Source organism: Pleurodeles waltl, chromosome 11, assembly GCF_031143425.1.
Source record: "Pleurodeles waltl isolate 20211129_DDA chromosome 11, aPleWal1.hap1.20221129, whole genome shotgun sequence".
Taxonomy (NCBI): Eukaryota; Metazoa; Chordata; class Amphibia; order Caudata; family Salamandridae; genus Pleurodeles; species Pleurodeles waltl.
The window spans coordinates 639,597,998-639,609,997 of record NC_090450.1 but is presented as its reverse complement, the minus strand read 5'-3'; the positions used below and the strand labels follow the sequence as shown (position 1 = coordinate 639,609,997).

At 43.6% G+C, this 12,000-nt stretch overlaps 1 protein-coding gene across 3 annotated transcripts in view; it reads right to left on the bottom strand.

Annotated features, from left to right (window-relative positions):
- Window positions 1-12,000, bottom strand: part of DPYSL2 (dihydropyrimidinase like 2) — a 377,715-nt gene that overhangs the window by 105,152 nt on the left and 260,563 nt on the right. The window lies entirely within an intron of this gene.

The following is a 12,000-nucleotide window of genomic DNA, read 5'->3' as shown; positions in this document are numbered from 1 at the left end:
GACACTTTGCATGAAGTTTGCATGTTATTTTTGGAATACTTGCTTAGAGACGCTCAGGCTTTGTAATCACAGCCTTACATTTAGAAATCCTTTAAAATCACATATGATTATAAGTCTGCCCTAAATTCTAGCTGGTTATCTTAAGCTTTTACTCCATTTGCTGTCGAGCGTCATCGCCCTCATGGGATTTTAGCGCTTTAAAAACGTGTAGATTGATTGAAAATATGCCCCTTTAATCTATCACATAGTGGTCCAATGTCATTGTTTATAATCATCAATTACTACAAAGTAGTAAAATCTCACATATGGCGGGTGAAAAACTGATTACAATAGAAGAGACAGGAAGCAATTATAAACAGTGTGTGCATGAATCGTTTGGGATGCGAAACTAAGTAACTTGCCTCCATTCTCATGGCCCCTCCTGTAAGACTGCCCCAGCCCCCAACCCCCTATACCCTTGCAAACCGAAGAACAGGCACAAACCGAAGAATAGGCCCAAATGAGGTCAAAATGACATCTTGTCGACGCAGCTGCGTTGTGTACACGCACTAAGAGCAGCGCATCGCCCTCATTGTACACCAACTGAAGCAACCAATAAAAGGCGGGAGTGTTCCAGTGTTCGCGGAGCGCGCAATGTACACAGAGGCCATAAACAGGAATAACATCGCAGCTGGTAGGAGGGATGAGCTGCTGGGCAATCCCTTCTGTGCAGCAGAAGGGGAATACCACAGCTGTTTGACGAGAAGCCAAGAGCAATGTCAATAGAGCAGCCTCGAAGTCCTCTTCTATATGCAAGCAAAGCACTGCAGGAAAGCCATCTTATCTAGGGCGTCCATCGGAATTCATCAAGGATGCTTGTTGAAGTTTGGGGTGACAAGCCAAAGTGGAGTTGTATAAAGCAGATTCACGGAACGCCCTTACCCTGCAGTTCTCTTAAACGGCAGCCAGATAGCACCGGGCACTTCGCAGTACAAAGTGGTTAGGCAAGGATAAGGTAATTCATTTGAAGGCAGCACGTATTTCAGAGTAGCAATTTTACCCCTTTTTGCCTACATCCCAACAACCCTGAATGTTGCTATTAGTTCCAATTAACAGCTTCAAATACACTGAAGAATGAATTCGCAGGTAACTTGTATTACCATCTAGTGTTCCCAACCAAAGCATCCCCCATCGTAAATCTCACAATGAAGGTTAAATCTTTTGTATCACAAAAGCAGTCCATACAGTTTTTTTGGGTGGGAAAAACAGTTTTAAGTGTTTTGATCTTAATGGTTCACTAGTAGCCTATACTTAAAGGTGACAGGAGTGTTCAGAGGGGTGTTAAAATTTAGCAGCTGGTACCCATTTTAAATGCCAAGCCAAAGCAAATATGAAGTGCAATATTTTCATCAACAAACACTGTTTGCCATTTCAGAAGTGTGGTTGCGGGCCCATTTAATTTTGGAGTTCCTGTACCCGTAAACAGAGAACAACTAACAGCCAGTTATCAGTTGTGAGGATACTAACTGCCCTTTATGAAAGAGAATGGTTGCTGTTGCTTTCCCCATGGGCAATTATATTTTTAAGATATGAGGTTTGCAGAAATTTCTTCTATTTTTGAGGAATTTTGTACTGTGTGAATTAGAGTTGCCCATTAACTCTGCTTGCCATACTGAAAAACGAGGATGTTACTTCTTGCACTCAAAGCTGGGCAGGCTGGAATTTGTTGCTACTTCAGTGGGAAGAAAGCGCAAGCTCCAGCTCTGACCCCTCTAAAATACTACCCGTGGCCACATCTCGTGAAAATGCATCTGGATTTGAGATGAGACTGGGGCTTTGAGTGAGAGAAATTCCCCACCAGACTTGATATATTTGGGGTGGCGAGGTGACCACAGAAGAAATAATTTGCTTTCCCCAGTAAGTGGGACTGTCCTGCTAGTGTTGCCTTGAGTGGCGACTTGGTCACCCGACTAAACTTCTGTGAAGGAATCCCCGTAAAATAGGAGGAGCTGTCTAGTTTTTATATTACATACTTTGTAACCAGGAGGCCTGGGATTTAATCCTAGTTTTGGTACTTAAAAAAAAAAAAAAAAAAACAAGAAGAATAAACGCATTATTGTATGACTAAAAATGGTAATGCACCTTTTTATTCACCACTGTTCCCAAGCCACACTGAAATATTTTAAAACTACAAATAACGTTTAAAAAGGTGGGTGTTTGGGCAACTAAGGCAGGAGGCATCCTACTGCAAGAGACACGTGACTGAAAACAACAAAGGTACCTGCTCCTGGAGGACCCTGTACAGCCCTGCCTACTTTGATCTACTCCAAGATTTTACAGCATATGCTATTATTAAAAAAAGAAACAAACAAACACAAATAACCAAAAAACCCAAAACCAGAACAAAATAGAAAACAAAAAACAACAATCAAAAACAATAAAAAAACAACTTGATGTAACCTCAAGATTTGGGATGAATAATTCAAGAATGAGTCCTAATGTTGCACTGAGTGAGAGGGCAGATGACGTGGGGATCACACTCACACGTGAGCAGCTTTTGCTTGAAAGGCAGTCTTGACTTCTTTAGTATGGAGGCAGGGCTGTCTGATTTATAATGCAAAGCAGGAGTGCCAGGTAGGGACTGTAAAGATATACAAAAAAAGGCCTGAAAATTTCCCGTTGCAAGAAATAGGGAGCATATGGTGAGAACTCCAACAGCAAAAATACTGTTTGGAGTGAAGAGAATCCGCACATGTACCTTTATCAAAGATGTGACATGTAATGATCTTCCAATGTTTTATCCAACATGCAACAGGCTGTTTCGAGGAGGTAGTAGCTTCAACTATTGGGATTTGATAGTGGGAAAATAGATATTTGTAAAGAATCTCAAAGAAATACAAAACTAATATTTTTCCACTGTCCATTTGTTAACTATAGAAATGAAGGTGTATTGGTAAATAAATACCTTGAAATTCATTAAGGAAAGCAATACTGCTACCTCAGTCTTTCGTACGGAATAAATCCCCTGTGCAGATGTTTGATAACAGCGTAGACATGCCAAGAAGCCTTGAATAATATTATTTTAAGTCACTCTATCTCCTCTTCCTGAGCTATGCACATCCCAAAACATCAATAGGCAGTGGCATGAGATCCAGCATGTCCCAGAATGGACTTAAAAGAACACAGAGTAAAAACATAGAGACACACACACAGACACACACACACACTCTCTCTCTCTCTCTCTCTCTCACACACTAGATGAGAGGAAAATTCAGGAACCAGTCAATTTTTCTTCAAAGACACACCATTTCCTCCAAAAGAAGAACATCTGCAAGATATATAAACTAGTGGATACAGATAAATGGAATGAGCATGTGGCTTTAACATAATACTTTAAACCAGCAACTGTAAAAGCATCCCTCACAGCCAAACCTGAGCCCAGAAACCCACTGTGGCTATGCAAATTCCAGATACAGATTTCAGTTGTTTGGTACTCTTGAGTATTTCAGGGGTGAAGGTCTGCTGGTACACCAAGTGTTTGGTCATGGTGCACTGTGGAAACTAGAACATAACATGCATTAGCAAAGAAACAGGTCTCGTCTTTGGGATTGTAATGCTTTTTTGCCATTGTTGGGCAGCATCAGCAAACAAACTAAAACATTTACTGCCAATGCTGAAGAACATTGGCAAAGCATGATTATATATAGGCGTGCATGTGCCATCATTCTTGCACAAATGTGTAATGACGCGTCTGTCATTTTTCTTTAGGTCGAGCCTAGACAGTGCTTACGCCTTCTCTTCGAAACATGTCGCATATACTTTGTGGGCTTACAACCCACCCATTGCTTTTCATTTGTTTCTTTCACACTGTGCTTTAAAAATCCTTGCTTCCAAGTGGTTAATCTTTCCTATTTGCCCGCTTTTCATTGATTGTTCACTCCCATGAAGCAGCACCCCAGTATTTGCAGCCTTCCACTTGTGCCATTTTAGCAACTGTAAAAGGGACTACTTTTTCCTGGAGCAAGAACACTGCACACAAGCACTTGATCTTTCAGTCACTCTGACCTTAGACTTCTGTTTCTGTACACAGGACTGCAAATCTTGTTTTGAACTCTTAACATGAGCGCTCGGAGCTCCAACGGTCCTGGAAATGTTGTGCACCTTTTTGTTTCTTAATCAACACAGCGCCAGCTTTCATGTGTCACCATTTCGGCCACATCATGCTTCAGCATGGCGGGCGCAGACCTAACCATTATCTACACAGCGCACTCTTGAGCCATATTCAGGGTCGCCCCCCCTTCATGTTTCACCATATTATTTCATGTTGCAAATGTTTATTTCAACGGCCTGCTTTGCACACTATCTTCGCTCTGTTCGCACCACTTGTTCTCCGCCCCTTCTTTCCTGTGGATTGGTGGAGCACATTAGATATGTGCGTTGCCAAGGCGACGTTAACATTTTGTCATTGGCTGATACTGTTGCCAAGCCACAGGTGGACAGGTTTTCTTAACGGACTCTTCAGACAAAAGAGTGCAGAGCCGCTATTAATAGAATAGCCATTGATCATGTTTTTTCCAAGTGGCTCCTGAAATGATCCTGAGGATATATTGGTTCTCAATAAGCGTGAAACCGACAGCTTGTGAACTCTGGGTTACTACTAGCCACCTTTTCCTACAAACTCTAAATAGATGCTATCACAACAAATAGAGGTATGCCTTAATGTTTCCCATTCTTAAGCATATTATTCAGTAATATTCATTACAACTGTTTTGCGTTAATAATTCTTAACCGCATTTGCTTGTGCCTAATTTCAAACCATGCGTTTTCAATTTGGTCTGGGTTCTTATTCATACCACTCAATTATAACACACTAATTGTTTAACGGCATCAGCTAGTCAGTGACATTGTTTATGCCTGATCCTAGAATGGACACCATTCAATAGCTAGCTCGCCCTCGGAAAACGACATTGGGTAAGTTTTACACTTTCCCTCCCCTCCGAAAGTAGAAGTAGGGGCAGTGCCTTATGGCAAGTTGGCTAGCCTTTGCGTCACATTCTTTGCATACAAGGCATTGCTGCCTGCTGGCAGGATTTGTTCGCCACGGTTTAGGCCGGTCCTCTCCTGCTCCAGTTACAGTCGCTGTGTGTGACTGAATCTCTGCTGCACATGTTTACCACATTCTGCCCAAGGCTCAGCCGAAGACTGCGGAGGTGGCATCGCAGATGAACAATAAGAAATTAAAAGAGGTTGCAAATAAATGGTTTTAGTAGAAACGGAATGGACCAAGACAATATAAGAAGAAGATTCTGAAATGTGCAAATAAAGCTTGCTCCCGTGACTGTTCCATTACCTAATGGCAGAATTATTGACAGGTCATATCTGACGGAATAATAGAACGTTCATTTGTACTGGACTCTTTGTCATCTGATGAATCTTAATATAGTCATGTTTTGATTAACCACATTTTAACAAGCCCAGCACCGCCTATAAGACTCTTTCACTTTGCAAGGCCCTGCTGTTTGTGCTGTTGTGTTTGTTGATCGGTCTCAGTAACTTTAACGAGATTACCCTTCTGGGAAATAAATAAATAAATATATATTTTAGAAAACATTATCCTTTGGTCATAACACACCATGTTATCCTAGCAATTCACTTACTGTGTTATAAATCGAGTGCTAATAGACATAAGTAAAATATGCTTCAATATAAACATGAACAAATGATAACATCATTCACAACATATTGTATTTATCCCAGGATAATGTGCTGCATGGCTAAACACTTATAAGGTCCAAAAGGCAAGACCTATTGGTTATGCCAATGCTTGTTGAATATACTGTTCTAAGGTGGCAGATGCACATTTGAAACAGTAAATTGAAAAACAAAGGAACAGGCCAGCAGCAGATTGCAGCTGCCAGGCTTGCAAAAAAGAAAAAAAAGTAATATTCTAGAGGGGTACCAATGGACAAGGTGTAGGGGTTAAAATTCAGGAGGGAAAACCGGAGGGGGTGGGGGGGGCAAAAGAGCAATCAACCCGACACAGAGGAGCAACGGTGAGTACAGGGAAAGACAGCAACAAAGGATCTTTGATTTGGGGTTGGTCTAACAAAAAAACAAAAAAGAGGGCGAGAGAAGCAACCAACAAGTTTGGGGGCCGACAGCAACACAGCGTAGAAGGATGGGGATTTGAGATGGAAGAAGCAAACGAGTGAGGGACCAAGAAAACATAGGCGCTCATGAATGTTGATATCAAAAGAAAAAAAGTAGTTCCTTGAATGTGGAGAGGAAGAATGCAAGTCATCAAATCAAAAAAAATGTTTTTATAAAGAAGCAATGTTCCAAGAGAAGGGTACGCACAAGAAGAGGAAAGCAGGCCATTGCAAAAGAAGGACGCAAATGAGGTTGACAAGAAAGTCATCCAATGGTAAGCAATGAGCTGAAGCAAACCCATGAATGTGAGCAGAGGAAGAAAACAAGTCATCAAATCAAAAGGATGGTGAAGAAGCAATGCTCCAAAGTAAGGATGTGCACAAGAAGAGGAATCAAGCATTTGCAATGCAATGGGTCCCGCATTTCTTCGACTTAGAGCTATTAGCGTTGTAAAGTCCTAACCAGACTTTTCTTGTGACATAAATTGAAAATGAAAAGTAATACAGTTTTACATAAGCGAGCCGATTTAAAGCGTAACGCCATGAGCGTGAAGTAGCACACAAAAGGAGACAGAAGTTTGCTTGCAGCCAAACCTATTGGCTGTTATGCAATTATCTATGTAACACGGTTGATGTCATGCAAAGTGCCCAACTACTACCCAGCAAGATCCTGCTGCATAGGAAATAAAAAGAAAAAGTAGTCCAGAAGCCATGCGGAAAACGTGGAGCCTCGTATGTTTTCAGTAGTTTACCAGTGCTCTCGAGGTGGGCTAAACATCAGAAAAGGCATGCCATATGCATGCCTTTCACAAATGAAATCAAGCGAATCTTAAAAGGCTAGCCCACGAACCAAGGAAACTGATGGGTGTAGAAGGCTGGCCTGGCTTATAGTGGGTACCTGATGGTACTTGCACCTTGTGCCAGGTTCAGTTATCCCTTATTAGTAGATTAGTAGTGTTCAAGCAGCTTAGGCTGATAGAGGTAGCTACAGCAGAGCAGCTTAGGCTGAACTAGGAGACATGCAAAGTTCCTACTATACCACTTATATAATATAGGTACTATATCATAAGAAACACAATACTCAGGGTTACTAAAAATAAAGGCATTTTATTTTAGTGACAACACGCCAAAAATATCTCAGAGGATATACTCCCTTAGGAGGTAAGTAAAATACACAAAATATACACACAAACCAAAATCAGGAAAGTAAAACAGTCAGAAAGTAGTGCAAACACTGTAGAATACAATAGGATGCAATGGGCACAGAGGCAACAACAACCACCATATACAAAGAAAGGGGAATGCAAACTACAAATGGACCCCTAGGCTAGTGTATAGTGTCTAGAGGGTCGTTGGGAGTGTAAGAAAACACTAAGGGTGTCCAAGATACACTTAACCTGTGATAGAGGATTCTGCAAAGACCACAACAGACTGCAAAGCACTGAAGACGGATTCCTGGATCTGAGGACCTGCAAAGGAAGGGGACCAAGTCCAAGAATCACAAAAGTGTCCAGTGGGGGCAGGAGCCCACTAAACCCCAGATGAAGGAGCAAAATGGCTGCCTCCGGATGGAAGAAGATGAAGATTCTTCAACAACGAAAGGCGCTAGAAACTTCTCCTTGGTGCAAAAGATGTCCCACGGAGTGCTGGAGGATGCAGTGTTGTTTCCTTGGAGAAAGACTGCAAACAAGCCTTGCTAGCTGCAAACGTCGCGGTTGAAGAAAAAGAGCGCTGCCTGGGCCCAGGAAGGACCAGGATGTCGCCCCTTGGGAGAGGAGACAGAGGGGGCCCTCAACCACATACACAGCCCACGCACAAAAAGGCAGCACCCGCAGAAGTCCTTGAACATGGGTTCAAGAATACCGAGCACAGCGGTCGTCTCAACACTACAAAAGAGGGTCCCACTAAGCCGGTGGTCAACTCAGCGAGTTGAGCAATGCAGGACGGAGTGCTAAGGACCTGGGCTAGGCTATGGACGAAGGATTCCTTGCAAAAGTCCACAGAAGCCCTAGCAGCTGCAGTTCACACGATGCACAGGATTACTGTCTGGAGAGGTGAGGCAAGGACTTACCTCCTCCAAATTTGGACAGTTGGACCACTGGACAGTCTGGGTCACTAGGGTCTACCACCTATGTTCCAGGGGCCACATTCGTCAGGATGAGAGGGGTCCCAGAGTACCGATGACGCTGACGTTTGGTGCCTGCTGGAGCAGGGGGACGATTCCTTCAACCCACAGGACATTTCTTTGTGGCTTCTATTGCAGGGTGAAGGCAGACAGCCCTCAGAGCATGCACCACCAGGAAACGGTCGAGAAAGCCGGCAGGATTAGGCTCTACAATGTCACTGGTAGTCTTCTTGCTACTTTGTTGCAGTTTTGCAGGCGTCCTGGAGCAGTCAGCGGTCGATCCTTGGCAGAAGTCGAAGAGAGTTGATGAGGAACTCTGGTGAATTCTTGCAAGTCGTTATCTGAGGAAAAGCCCACAGGAGAGACCCTAAATAGCCCTCAGAGGAGGATTGGCCACCTAGTCAGGTAAGCATCTATCAGGAGGGGTCTCTGACGTCACCTGCTGGCACTGGCCACTCAGAGGCCTCCCTTGTGCCCTCACACCTCTGCATTCAAGATGGCAGAGGTCTGGGACACACTGGAGGAGCTCTGGGCACCACCCCTGGGGTGGTGATGGACAGGGGAGTGGTCACTCCCCTTTCCTTTGTCCAGTTTCGCGCTAGAGCAGGGACTGGGGGTTCCCTGAACCGGTGTAGACTGGCTTATGCAAGGAGGGCACCATCTGGGCCTTCAAAGCATTTCCAGAGGCTGGGGAAGGCTACTCCTCCCCAGCCCTTAACACTATTTCCAAAGGGAGAGGGTGTAACACCCTCTCTCAGAGGAAATTCTTTTTTTCTGCCTTCCTTGGCTGCCCAGACCCCAGGAGGGCAGAACCCTGTATGTGGGTTGGCAGAGAAAACCCCAGAGAGCTGGTTTGGCAGTGCCCTGGGTCCATAGTGGAGCCCCGGGATGCATGGGATTGGCACCCCAATACCAGATTTGGCATGGGGGGACAATTCCATGATCTTAGACATGTTACATGGCCATATTCGGAGTTACCATTGTGAAGCTACATATAGGTATTGACCTATATGTAGTGCACACGTGTAATGGTGTCCTCACACTCACAAAGTCTGGGGAAATTGCCCTGAACTATGTGGGGGGCACCTTGGCTAGTGGCAGGGTGCCCTCACACTTAGTGAAGGTTAGGTGCAAAGTTACTAAGTGAGGGTTAGACATATAGGTGACTTATAACATACTTAAGTGCAATGTAAAATGGCTGTGAAATAACGTGTGCGTTATTTCACTCAGGCTGCAGTGGCAGTCCTGTGTAAGATTTGGCTGAGCTCCCTATGGGTGGCAAAAGAAAGGCTGCAGCCCATAGGGATCTCCTGGAACCCCAATACCCTGGGTACCTAGGTACCATATACTAGGGAATTATAAGGGTGTGCCAGTGTGCCATATAGAATTGGTGAAAATGGTCACTAGCCTATAGTGACAATTGTAAAGGCAGAGAGAGCATAAGCACTGAGGTTCTGGTTAGCAGAGCCTCAGTGACACAGTTAGGCACTACACAGATACACACATTCAGGCCACAAACTATGAGCACTGGGGTCCTGGCTAGCAGGATCCCAGTGAGACAGGCAAAAACAAACTTACATGTGAAAAATGGGGGTAACATGCCAGGCAAGATGGTACTTTCCTACAATGGTCGTGACATGGGTGTGGTTAAACGCCCACAGAGAGATTACAGTAGGGGCCAAAGCGATCGCACGTTCGACCCTAAAAAGGCCATTGAAAAAGAAAAAAGCAAATGAGGATGACAAGAAAATCATCCAATGGGAAGCAATGAACTGAGCCGAAGCCCACTGTAAGTACTGGCATTGCTAACAAGCGGGCTTTTGACAACAAAGGTAAAAGCAGCCTGCACAAGAGCATTGAAATCAGCCTGAGGAATCTAGACATGGCTTCACGCCTACCGCCGTGTATGCCAAAGATGAGCTCACTACTTTTGTGGGATTCCAAAAAAAATAATTCAGGAAGTGCTCTTCCGTTTCTTCGATACACAGTGCAATGAATCACCTTCAGCAGAAAGGTTAAGCAGGCTTACTCACCCTCCAAATAAATGATGTTGTAAAGGATAAACTTACAAGTGGGAAATATGAAAAGACCTAAATTACCAAAGCCGACCTTAGAAGGCCGCCAAATTAACATGTTGTAAATTCGAACAACTATCCAGTAGAAGGTTTGAATATAAAGACTGTTTAGCAGTTTACGTGCATTGATATAACTCTGGGAACCACTAAAAAGTCAAGCATTAAACTATAATAAGTAAGAAGCAATTTCCTCCCAAACGCTAAGGTTATTGTAGTTCAAGTACTCCAATTTGAAGCAGGATCACAATAAATGAATCCTTATAGTCGATGCCATTTGCGTCATAAGGCGAAAAATAACAGAGCATATATTCCCCAAAGAAGTTCAAGTTTTATTGCTTCCACTATCCCACCTCCATCTATAATTTAAAGTAAGAACACATGAGAGATCACTCACCATGTATGTTTAAGTTCTTGTTTAAATCCGATATTTCGTTTTTTGAGAGTAGCCTTGAGGCCCACCAGACCTAAAGAAACAATTGGGAAGATCGGATGATGCACAAATACCCAACAAAGGTTCCTTAAGTGGGGTTTGCGGCACATTTGTGTATGCATGTATATACGTGTCAAGACAAGACTCAGACAGGGCTTCCAAGGAAAGTCTTTATCTAGTCACTGGGGCAAGTCGTTCTCATCTGTTAAAATGTGATCATTTAAAATAGTGCACATCACTCAAGGTCTTGATCAGGATGTCCAATGTAGGTCCAGGAAGCCTGGATCAATGCCAAATGTTCTAGATTTCTACATCAAATACATTTACACACAATCAATTTAAATAAAGCTAATTTATGCGATCTCGTCTTATGCTAAAAAGCTATTGTGCATTTAGCTATCCCGAGCAAACACTGGACACTCGCGTTCTAGACAAATAAGAGTGCACTGCTAAGCGCACTAAAGCCTTTGTAGTTGTAAGTGCCTCGGTGTAAGAAAGGTGTGTTCAAAAACCATGTAAATCTGGCTTTGTAGATACACAACTTATTTAGTTCCAAAGGAGTAGTAAACTATTCAAGAAAGAATTTGTATTTTTAATGAGATGGCTGCCTTTCATCCACGCCGAAAAGCAGTCCAAAGTGTGGATCACTTGAAACGTGATTATAAGCAGTCTAGACCGTGAGTGTGATGCCAGGAAGGTGGGATGTGCTGAACTGTCGCTCGGACTCGCACGCTAAGTTGGCTTCACTGATGTGCGGGTTATTGACCGGCAGGGAAAACTTATTGAAAATTACCTGTAAGTCGAGGGTGGGCCAGGGACAGGCAGGCTGGCACTGCCAGCTAGGCGTGGACACATCTGGCGCAGCCAGAGACCTGCCCATTTAGAAGTGTTACAACAGGGATTCTCGCAAAACAAGTAGCACAGTAATGTCTATTTTTAATTTTATTGGATGTATTATTTATCAAGATAGGCCACAGATAACATGACACCTGACATTTGGATCCGAGTCTGCTGTGAATTAAACACTCGATGGTTATAGTTCTGTTGGAGTCCGGTAAGCAGCCATGATGTCACGATGCTGAGCGTCCTGTACTTAAGTAACCAAGGTCGTCACTGAGGGGTCAGTAGGGGAGGAACATACCTAGTTGTGTCGCAGCAGCTGAAATTCGGTACTTACTGGACCAGAACTTTCACGGAAATCAGGAATAACAACGCGGAAAAGGATCGGATCACTACTGCTTC